The sequence below is a fragment of the Lactuca virosa genome, chromosome 5 (assembly GCF_052849685.1).
Source record: "Lactuca virosa cultivar CGN04683 chromosome 5, Lactuca_virosa_CGN04683_v6, whole genome shotgun sequence".
Classification (NCBI taxonomy): domain Eukaryota; kingdom Viridiplantae; phylum Streptophyta; class Magnoliopsida; order Asterales; family Asteraceae; genus Lactuca; species Lactuca virosa.
Window position 1 is genome coordinate 361,783,544 of NC_136430.1, and position 12,773 is coordinate 361,796,316.

A 12,773-nucleotide genomic window follows, 5' to 3' on the forward strand; every position below is an offset into this window, starting at 1 on the left:
TAAGATACTTTCTATCCAAGTGTTTAACTTCATTTTATATTAAGTCTTTCACTCATAAACACACCATTTTGTGATCCAAGCTTCTTAGAACTTCATAAGTTCGAAGATCTTCTCAGAAGGGCTTGCTAAGGCCGAAAACTCCTTCAAACTTCTCATCAAAACCGAATCCATCAACCAAAGTGAGTTCATACCCCTTGTTTTCGGGTTTATATTGTTTTGAGGGAGGATACAAGTTGCTTTGTGTTAGATCTATGTGTTTATGTATGTATATGTGTGTTTTTCCATGTTATATGTTGTGATTATGTGCTAAAACCTCATGAAACTCGAAATTGCTAACAAAACTTGGTGATATTTGCAAACTAAATCATTACATGCAACTTACTATGAAAATGGAAAGTTTAAAACATGTTTTGATATACTAGAAAACAATCCAAAACCGTTTAAGGGCCCATTTTTGACAAATAAACAAAAAGGTGAAGCCTTTAGGACATTCATGGTTTTTCAAGGACCAAAAGAGTCATTTTTATATAAAAATGGGTCTTAAAGATATTTATGGTTTTAAAAAGGGCCAAAAGTGGTAATTTTCACAAAATGGGCCTAAAGTTGGGCCTTTACAGTTTCATGGGCTAAATTTGTAAACTTTTGACTTTTGTGGGTTAAATTTTCATTTTAAACAAATTTGAGCCAAAAATGTAAAATTTTGGTTAAATGGGCTAAAAATGTAAGTTTTATTAAACTTGGGCCGAAAAGGTTAAATTTTTATACATTTGGGCCGCAAATACCAATTTTCATCAAAATTGGGCCGAAAATGTTATTTCTAACAAAAGTGGGCTAAACATGTTATTTTATTTAAAATAAGCCCTTAAATGTAAACTTTTGGTCGTAAGGGACCTAAAGTGTCATTTTTACCAAAAATGTGCCTTAATTGTAAATTTTCGGCTTAATGGGCCAAAAATGTCATCATTACAAAAAGTGGGCCTTTTATGTCATTTTGGTAAACAATTGAGCTAAAACGAACAACGTAATAACCAACGGACTACATACGTCATTTTCACTTTTATTGGGCCTGGAATATACCTTACATGTTTATTGGGCCTTAGTGGTCCATTTACATGCTTATGGGCCTGGAATATACATTACATGTTTATTGGGCCTGGAATATACATTACATGTTTATTGGGCCTTAGTGGTCCATTTACATGCTTATTGGGCCTGGAATATACATTAGATGTTTATTGTGCCTCAGTGATCCAGTTACATGCTTATTGGGCCTGATACTTTCACCACATGTCATTGGACCTTATAACCTAAATACATACACAGAAACATTATTTTGAAACGGAAAACAATGTGATACACTGTTCGCGTAAAATTTAGTTAAGATTCTTGTGAGACGTTCTTTCATTCGTACCTAGCTAGTGTACACCCTTAAGTCATGTAGTTATAACCAGAGTCTCCTGGATGGTGATCGAGAATTTGTGTATAGATCTATACGGGGTTGACAGCCCCGCACTTGAGGTGTTCGCTACAGCTAGACTAGGCCAGTCTAGGGTGACAAACGTCTTACCTTAAACAAGCGACGCCTGAAAAACGTCATGACAGGCAGATCAGTCATATCAAGTATGGTTATAACGACTCACAGAGAAATTAACTCCATTGTAAAATTTACGGAATACATATACAGTTTTGATGATACAAAAACATACAATTATACAGTACCTTCTACTTACAACAGAAAATATAGGATTTTCTGGAATACTCTTTTTATATATTTCAAAACAGAAACACACATGCTTTAACACAAGATTTGATACAAAGCGTTCTAACCATATATTTCTTTTACAGAAAATATCGGATTTTCTGGTGTTTACAAAGTGATACAAACTTTTCATACAAATATGCTTATGAACTCACCAACATTATATATGTTGACCATTTTCAAAATAACTTGTATTCTCAGGAAATCGTTAAGCAGGTTGGCCTTCAAGAACTCATGGATTTTGATGTATTTTGCTATCATCGTACACTTATATTTTGGGAATGTAATTTTGTAAACCAAAACACTAATGTAAACAATTACGGTTGTATTATTGTATGTGTGATGATGATGTTCTCTTGATTCAATTATATACACTGTGATGGTATTACAAGATGAAGTCACCCAATCCCCGGGCGTTTCCGCCGTTTCTTCGGTTCGGGGGTGTGACAGTTTAGTTGTTTATTAGGTAGTTGATATTGTAATATTGTTTGATATTTTTTGATTGTTAATAATGCAGCATACCACGTTGAAGAATAATTTTTGTTAAGAATAAAATAAACAGAATAATAGACATTCATTTTTCATAAAGAACAAAAAAAAGACCAATCCCTCGGTTATTACATCTTTTTTTTGTAACATTAATATTCGATTCAAAGAAATAAAAGATGGACTAATCTTTACACTTGATCACACTTCGATCTATAGGAACTCATGTATAACATTTTACAAGCGCTTTCCATTACCTTTGACCTCCTAAACCTCAGCAAGCACTAACACAACAATCTTCATAAACCTTTCATAAAGTAATATACGAACAAATGAAAAAAAAAGTATAATCCTTCTAAACATGAAGATGTATTCCTACGTTTTCTTGAAAGACATATACTCCTAGAGATCTATTCGTGCACACAAATACTCATATCTCCAACACATACACAAATCTGAAAAATAATAGCAAAATGATGTTTAATGGTGGTGATGAGGGAACGAAGAGTGAAGCAGGACACCAGAGATGGGTTTTTTTTGCTGAGAATGAAGAAAAACGTGGATTTTTTTTTTTTGCGAAGATGGAGAACCGACTTCTTTTGACGAAGGAGGAACAAAAGCTTTGGTGTTGTGGCATTTTCGATCTAGGTTGTTATTTAGATCTATGGTTTAGTTGTGTTGAGGTGTTGCTGGAAATATAACAGTGGTTGTTCAATGCATTGGGCCGGCAAATCTAGCAATCACCATAGTGGGTTGTTAGATGGTTTTGAAGGCACATATTGTTGTTTTATCTTCCTTTTACAAGAAAATAAGGTTTTGTAAATAGTAGTTGGCATCCCATCTTTATAATTAGTTAAATTTTGTATTTTCTTTAAGACTTTTTTGTTATTGGTTAATTTTAACTCACAAGGATTAATATTTTATACCATTAGATGTATTAGATGTGAAATTAATGGTTGAGATTTAAGCTCCTTAGTTTAAGACTTTGGTCTTAAAGCTTTTAAACTTCTCATTATGTATCCATTATATATATATATATATATATATATATATATATATATATATATATATATATATATATATATATATAGGGTGAGGTTCAATAGAGAACCATAATTAACCAAGGAACCAATCTTTTTTTCAACTTTTAGAACTTATTTTTTATCAAAAAAAAAAACTAAAAATACAGAAATTTATAACATTTTATCCTTTTTCCAATGATATCAAATTCGAATTTTTTTTTACGTCAAATTCACAATGTGAATCTTTGAAAATTCACAATGTGAATCCAGATTCACACGGTGAATCCGAAAAATATTTTTCACATTCACAATGTTAATATATGAATTTAGATATTTTTAGATTTTTTTCCGATAAAGAATAAGCTCTAGAAATTTAAAAAAAAGATTTGGTTCCTTGAAGAACCAATAATTATGGTTCTCTATTGAACTTTTCCCTATATATATATATATATATATATATATATATATATATATATATATATATATATATATCATAGTTTAGATCATAATTTTAGACCCCCGAATCTGTTTCACAACTTTATCCAAAAATGTAATTGATAAGTTGGAATAAATTGATTAACAACAATAGTTGGGCAATAAAATAAATCCAAATGCACCTTCCCTTGGTTTTCATTGTCTCCATGACCCTCCAAACGTTTTACCAATTTTAACCACACATCCCTCACTTTACCATGTCAATTTCACTCAACTTCACTTGACCACATCCAATGAATTTTGAATTTGAAGCTTATTTTCATTGTGTGTTTATATTGTAAAGTGGTGGTTGGAAGTATGTTCAACTACAAACTCGAAATCTTCATTCCAAATTGGATTCAATTGATTGTCTTGAATGAAAAGTAATCAGATTTGTTATTTTCTTTGTAGACATAATCATACACGGAATAATGAAGATAACTTACAATAACTTTGATGGTTTGCATCACATAAGAACTACATGACGTGTATATAACATGGCAAATGGATGAGATTTCACGATAAGATCTTTATTAGCCAGAAACACAGCCCCTAACAGATGTTAAGTTTTATCAATTTTGATTGGGCTAACCATTTGAGATTTAAGTTAAACTTTCCATATAATAGCATTGTATAAATTATGAATATGAAGTTGTACAAATTATAGCAATTTCATTTGAAAGTACATTGTTATAATTTATAAAAAATGATTTTTTTTCCACAAAAACATAACACATACATCAAAAATTGTATTCCAATAGAATGTTAGTATCCAAATTCATGTACCGATGTAGTTCTACAAAAAAAGAATCGTAAATTATGTAACACCCTCAAACTCATACATCTAATCTATAAGAAATATCAAAGTTTTATTTACAAATACGAAAATCTACTCAAATTCAAAACTTTTACATCGCAGGGTAAATCAATTAAGAACAATAAAAACATATTTGTTTACATAAAAATGAAGAATACAATAATAGTATCCTACTATTTAAATATTGCTCTTGTGCTCCTGTCTTCTCATCTCCTCTGGTACCACGGCTGCCGACATATGAACCTGAACCTGCAAAAAATAAATGTATCTGCAGTATCACACACGTGTATGTTGAGTTATTATTTCTCTATTTTCTTATCTTTCTCTTCTTTCATACTTGTTGTCCTTATAGTTACTTCTCCAACTCATCTCATGCTTTGCACATATCATAACTCTGTCTCTAACTTTATCTCTTCTATACTCTATCTGTTATACTATGTTCTATCTCATCATTACTCTGTTTCTTATACTCGAATCTATATCATTTTTACTCAGTCCCTCATGCTCTGACATATATAATATTTTCTTTTTTTTAATACTCTATTAAATCTCGTCTCTACTCTCTCTCATGTGCTCTGGTATGTCTCATCTCTGCTCTGTCTAATGTACCCTGTTATATCTTATCTCTACTCAGTTTCATATACTTAGTATATCTCATCTCTACTTAGTCTCATATACTTTGTTATATCCCATCTCTATTCAATCTCATACTCTATGTATATCTCATCTCTACTCAGTCTCGTATACTTTATTATATCCTATCTCTACTTAATCTCATACTTTCGGTATATCTCATCTCTACTCAGCCTTGTATACTTTGTTATATCCCATCTTTACTCAATCTCATACTCTTTGTATATCTTATCTCTACTCAGTCTCGTATACTTTATTATATCCCATATCAGCTCAATCTCATACTCTCTGTATGTCTCATATCTACTTAGTCTCGTACATTCTATATATCTCATCTCTTCCCAGTCTCATATACTCTATATACCTCATCTCTACTCAGTCTTATCATCTTGTATATCTCATCTCTACTCAGTGTAACACCCGTAAAATTCAAGTCAATTTAAACTTTTAAAAACATTTCAAATCCATTAACTATTACAAACTTGTTTTCAAAATGTATCATATCAGAGTATCCCAGAAACAAAGTCATAAAAAGTGAGGAGTTGTACTATCACGCCTTTGCCTTGCCACCATCCCCTGATTTACATGAAACAATAAACTGAAACTGTAAGCCCGAAAGCTTAGTGAGTTCCCCCAGAATACCAACACCATACAAATATAACCATATCATATAACAAATACAGAACAACATGCATAATGAGCCTTCAGCCTGACTGGACCGTCTCGCAGGGCCTACAGCCTATCTGGACTGCTCCCGAGCCTTCGGCATGACTGGACCGCCTCGCAGGGCCTACAGCCTATCCGGACCGCTCACCGGGTATGTTGGCCTACAGCACAAAGCAGGACCGCCTCAACCCAACCCCCAAATCAAACAAACATGTGAACATAAATATCATACACTAGCTCATATCATATAACGGTCAAACCGATCTATCAGATCACTAACCATAGCAACATCCCAATAACCGGGATACAGACCTAACCGGTCACTAACATAGCATCATCCTATAACCAAGACACTGACCTAACCAGGTCACTAAGCATAAGCATACCACCATCCTAACTACCATGATGAAATCAATAAACATATCATGTCATAATCCAGATACAAATATATAAAGGGCCGGCCTTGGTGCCTTAGACCCATTGGTATAGTGAGGATAACTCACCTGGCACTGCTGAAGTCCCGCAGATGAAACTCCAGCTGTTGGTTGACAGATTCCCGAACTGCCAACATCAAACAACACCCAAGTAATAATTAGGTTCCAAGCCCAAGGTCCAACTCACACTCCAAAGGCCTAAAAGTCAAGTAATGGGCCAAAGCCCAACATGTGGCCCAATCTTCCAAATTGGGCCCAAACCTCTACATGGTCTTTCCTTAAGGCCTATCCAATTATTCCAATCCAATTCCCATGGCCCAATATCACATAATCATTAAGGCCCATTTATGGCCCATCTATGGCCCAATTTTCCCAATTGGGCCCGATTCCTTCACATGGGCCTTATCCTAAAGCCCATCTAATTATTTTGGTCCATTAACTTGCTCTTGGATAGCCCATCAGTAGTCCAACCACCTAAGCCCAATAGGAAGGCCCAACTCAAGGCCCGAGTGAGATTAGGGCTTTCACATGAAATGTTGATTAGGGTTAAGTGTTTCTTACTTAACCCATTAAGGACTTAATCCATTAAGTCCATTATTGCCTTAAGTTAGTTTGTCAATGATTATTAATTATTATTTTAGGTTTAATAATTAATTCTCATGTGTGTCCCAAACAATTCCCACAATTAGGGTTTTATGCCCTTAGGGTTTTCCAAACCCTAATTAGGGTTATTTCCAACCCAATACTAGCCCATTAGTCCATTGGTTGGGCTTTTAGGTCACTATGGGCCTTATTGGGCCCATTAGGGTTTCATTGAGCGTATTAGGGTTTCATTGGGCCCATTCTTGTCCCATCATCCCAAACGAGGTCCAAACGCAATCAAAGCACACCGCCACCCGACACGGCGGCCGGTGGCGACAGGAGGCGGCAGCCACCACCCTACGGTGGTGGTTTAGACTTTTCTTTCAGTATTCACACGCTATTACAAATTACAACAATACTCAACACACACTCTCACATAAAAATACACACACACAGCCGCACTGTGCGGCGGGTGGTGGTAGAGGGTGGCAGCCACCACCTCACGGTGGTGGTGGTGGTGGCCCCTAGGTTTTCCCAGCTGGACAAAACACGCCATAAGATAAACAAACACACGCTACAACTTGCGAGATGCACTCCAGCCACCCATCTGGTGGCTCACGGCGGCGGCAACAATGGATTCGGGATGGCAGCCACCACCTCACGGTGGTGGCGGTGATTTCCTTTGGTTCTCGGTTACACTGTCACACAACTAACAACCCCTGCTCGGAAAACGATCCCAACACCCACCTGTGGTGGGTGACAACGACAATAGAGCAACAGCCGGCAACGGTGGCGCTTGGTTCAGCGTCAACGGTGGCAGGAGCGGAAACAGCAACGTGAAAGGCGGCGACAGCAGCGACGGTTGTCGCGTTTTAGCAGCAGCTTTGGTGGCAGCGACGTAGCACCAGCATACAACTAGAGAAGGAGGTCCGGTCTTCCCAGCCACGAACGGCAGCAGCTTCTACCACGATTGTCGTCGTCGGTAGAGAGATAGCGGAAAGGGACGTCTCCGCCGGCAGCAACGGTCCATCGGTGACCTTGGGTGATCGGAGCAACAAGATGAGGGAGGGAGGCGGCTGAAGGGTGAAGAGGGAGGCATAAGGTGTTTGCGGCTGATGAGAGGAGCCTTAGGGTTAGGGTTTGACGATAATGAGGCATATATACCCGGTTCCCACCAGATTTTCCCATAATAACACAAATGGTCCCTCTTTGTAATATTCTTTTCAAAACAAATCCCAAATTTACCAATTAGACCCCGCCTTTCCAAAATCCTTTCATCTTAGGTCCATAATTTACTTTTTAACCCCCATTTCCATAAATTCTTACATATTAAGTCTAAATAATATCATACACCCCCCTTGACTTATAAAAATCTTTACAAATTAAGTCCCACAATTACACTTTAACCCCTGGGGTTCAAATCTTGTCATTTGACTTCCCGAAACCAACACTCTATTAATTATTATTCGATTTTGGGCTATAATAATATAAAATAATAATAAAATTACTTCTCAGGGTTCCGGGTTTATTATTTAATCATTCTATTTTAAACGGGATGTTACACTCAGTCCCGTATACTCTGTATATCTTATCTCTTCTCAGTCTCATATACTCTAGTCCCGAAGGAAATATACTCATTACATGCTCTGTTACATGTCTATATGAATATCGCATATATATATATATATATATATATATATATATATATATATATATATATATATATATGTGTGTGTGTGTGTGTGTGTATATATATACTCCAAATATACATATACATGCTCTGATACATGATTTCTCTGTATTTTCATGCTCTATCATCATCTCATAACTTTATGACATTCAATTAGTGCCTCAAGGTTCTCATACATACATATATAAATATATAATCAAACATATAACAATCATAAAGAAACAGTGAGAGTGATAACTCACCTTATAAGTGTGTGAACACTAATTGTCCCACTTTGGCTCCTTTTGTCAATTGATATTTCTTGATCCATCTTTTGCTTTTAGCCTATTCACACACATTTACAAGCATCTTAATACTTGTCTTCGCCTATTAAGAGCTCAATAACTCTTTAGATCAACATAACCACTTAATGGGTTAAACTCTATCTTTTCATTCTCTATCTCAAATACTCAATCAATCAACGAATTAAACTATCCACAATACCTAATTCATTATAATATAAATCTAAAACATCAATTACTCAAATAAATAGTTAGGGTTTCAAACCCTAACTCTCATTGAATTGATTTCACCATGGAAATCACTTCCAAAGTTTGTTAAAAGTTTCTATACACTATCAATAACATCATAATTGAGTTATAAACTAATTAACTCACGCAATCTAACCAAATTAAAGATTCGGCGACTGAAGCTCAAAGATTCATAAAAGGAAGAAATCATTACCTCGGGGCGCCCCAAGGGGGGTCTTAATCCTTGCAATCCATCATCTTTAACTCATTTTGTCTCCATTTTTGCATCATAATCTCCCCATCTCAGCTCCCAATCGATCCCCCATGAAGAATGATCGAAATGAGCTCTTAAAACAAATTATAATGGGTTTTCTATGCGTAACCACATCGTGGTAGCTTTCCAACATGTCGTGGTGGCTGCATATCAACAAAGTACATTGCTGATTCCATTCCAACTCGAGACAATTTTTCTTCCAACTTCAAACGTGCATAACTTCTTTGTTTCTTACCTGATCTTTATATCCACGCGAAGATGGGAACATATTCTACAAATCTATTAAGTCACTTTTCACTGAATTAATATAGGTCTTAATCTATTAAGTCACAACATAGGCCCAAAAATCATAAAATTTCCCTTTTACCCTTTTGACCAAAATACATATTCTCATTCATTCTTTCTCTTGAACTTACTCATATAACCCTTTCTTAGTGAATTAAGCTCTTTTTGGACATTTTCATTAAGTCACAACTTCATAATCTCATCTTTTTATCATAAATGACCATATTGCCCTTTTGGTCAATATTTGACTAAAACTCAAATCTTTCCAAATTTTGGGTTGTTACAAATTACAAATTTATTCCCGTGTTATATCATTTTTTCGGATAAAGTAATTTTTTCTTACTTTGGTGCATTTTTTGTCCCTAAATAGTAAAATAAGTCACATTGATATCATAAAAAATGTCAACACAAGATACACACACTTGTGTTACATTTTCCCACTAAAAAAACCACATATATAGTAGTTACACAGAAACAATCCCATGTAGAAAATAATTTACATTATTGGTCCATGTTATAAAGTTTATTGCTATAAATATGAATGTTATTGTTTTTTTTAACTTCAAAATTTCCAATAACATAATCTCACATACAAACATGCATAATTACAAGAACAATATTAATTTAAATAGATAGTATGGACATGATTCTTTTTGAAAGTACATTGCTATACTTATTTATTTATTTATTTTCTACGGAAACAACTACATAAATACAAATAAAGATACACATATAACATAACATAACACATTAACAAAATTACATAAGAAATTGTATTTTTACGGAATGGAACGAAGCAAATGATACAAAATATGTAAATAATGTTTTTTTTTTTTAATTTCTTATTGAGGTACATGTTATGGTGAAAGTATGAAAAAACAGATAAAGAAAAATGGAGCTAGCCAACAAAGCAAACAATTATGAGAGAAGGTAATAAACTATTTTTTGGTATTTTATCACGGAAACACAAAAATCATAAGAATGTAGTTTAAAAAGTGAACAAATGGTTCTTGAGTTTGAAAAGTACATTACTAATTGAATCCTACGAATCATGCTATAATAGACACATTGACACAAGTACATTGTTGTTTCTTGCATTCGAATAAAAGGAACATAAAAAGACAATACAATTAACAATATAAACTAAAATATATTAGAAATTGAAAAAAAAAACATATTCACATTTAACTATAATAATATGTAGTAAGAATTCGTTAAACAATAACAGAAAAGTGGAATTTTTGGTCCCTGTTAAAGTGTGAATTACTCTAATGTGTTGTAATATGAAGAAAGCAAAGTATGATGGTATAATAGACAATTTTATTTTCTTATTTTCAGGGACATGATATAGCTTGAAGATATTTCTACATCATAGAAAATTCAAAATCGAAGGCAAAATTAAAATTATAGTTATATCCGATTGGAGGTATTTTTGGTATGAAAGCATATATTTAAAATTTAATTGATGATGTTTAGGAATAAAGACAATTAAAACTGAAATGTACAAAATTCGGCTGCTAATTTAAAGTTTAATTGCTCATGTTTAGGGATACAAATGTTGATATTAATAACCGATAATTTTGAATTAATATATTTTCGTGGAATAGAGTTATGAGGAATCGAACGGGAAAAATAGAACTATTAAATTTATAACATATTCTTATCTTAATGGAAGTTCAATATTCTCTTCTAATAAAAGAATCATTAAGATCCCAAATGTCAATTTTTCTACACCTATTTGCCACGTGGCAAGCCCATATTCCCCTACCTTTTTCATTTCCTGCTCTTTTACGCTCCTTCATTTTAGCTACGCTTTGAACTCTACTAATTAAATTAAACAAGACATCAAGAAATCAGGGATTCTAATCCTTTCCATAAAACTAAATTGAAAATTTAAACCCTCTCCAAAATATAATTTCGTACTCTCCGGTCTCCATATAATCAAACTGAAAATTCAAACCCTACCATAGCTTTTTGTTCTCTTCTAAAAATATGAGACTTTAATGCTCCTCTTCTTTCAAAATCTGATTTCAAGCTTACAAGCTGACTACTAAAAATCTGATACATGAGTGTAAAAGGGTTATCGATAACTCCATCCTATAAGTGTATTTTACATATTCGATTTCAATTTTTATATTACTGTTTAACTGTTCATATTGATATGCGGCTTTTTTTTTTAATACGATGATGCTTTATTTGTTTTGTTTATTGAAATTAGGGTTATATGCAAAATCTTGAGTTTTGTATTAGATAACCTTTAAAAATAACATGGCGCTTCTCTTTTTTACCTTACATACTGCATATTGCACTCTGGGTGTTTGATAAAATTACCATGAGAGTTTTTGTTCTTATCAAGTGTTCCATGAATTGCTTCAATTTGTGCTTACCATGTGGTTGATGAATTGTTTGATCAACTGTTTTGCACAATAGATGTTTTTTCTTTACCAGCAAGAAGGTAATAATTAATTATTTTATTTGAATACACACCCAATTTGTTGTCTCGAATATTAATTGTATCTATCGCTTACGTGTCTGAATCTATAAGGTGCTATAAGTATCTCAATCCATCTTTTATGTAATTACATGTGATCCATGTTAATGCGTATTTTAGGTTTTTATCTTGCATTCTTTTAGTAGAAGACATAAGTATGGTATTTTTTTCACGATTTGGAACATCAGCTGTTTGGCTTATTTCTTATCAAATATTGTTCTTGCATTTTAAAATTTTGGAACATATTGGCTGTAACGACCCAAAAATCAAGGGTAAAAATTTCATTTTTAATATAGTCAAAACATAGATATCATTTATTCCAAACATCTAACACATCGTTAATTATAACATTTATCAGAGTTCATTCCAAAATCATTCAATGCGGGAAACATGGGTGTGTGCACTGCGATCAATCCGGGCCCTTCCTTTCCAAACCGATGATACATGAAACAATAAACAAAATTGTAAGCACGAAGCTTAGTGAGTTCCCCAGAGCATACCCTTACACAATCCACATAATCCACATCAGCTATAGCAGCTACATAAACCATATCAATCACATATCCATATCAATCACATAACCATGCATATAAACATATATGGATGTCGTTGGCTCCCCCCAGGGTCTTACTCCAGGATGTCATGGGCTCC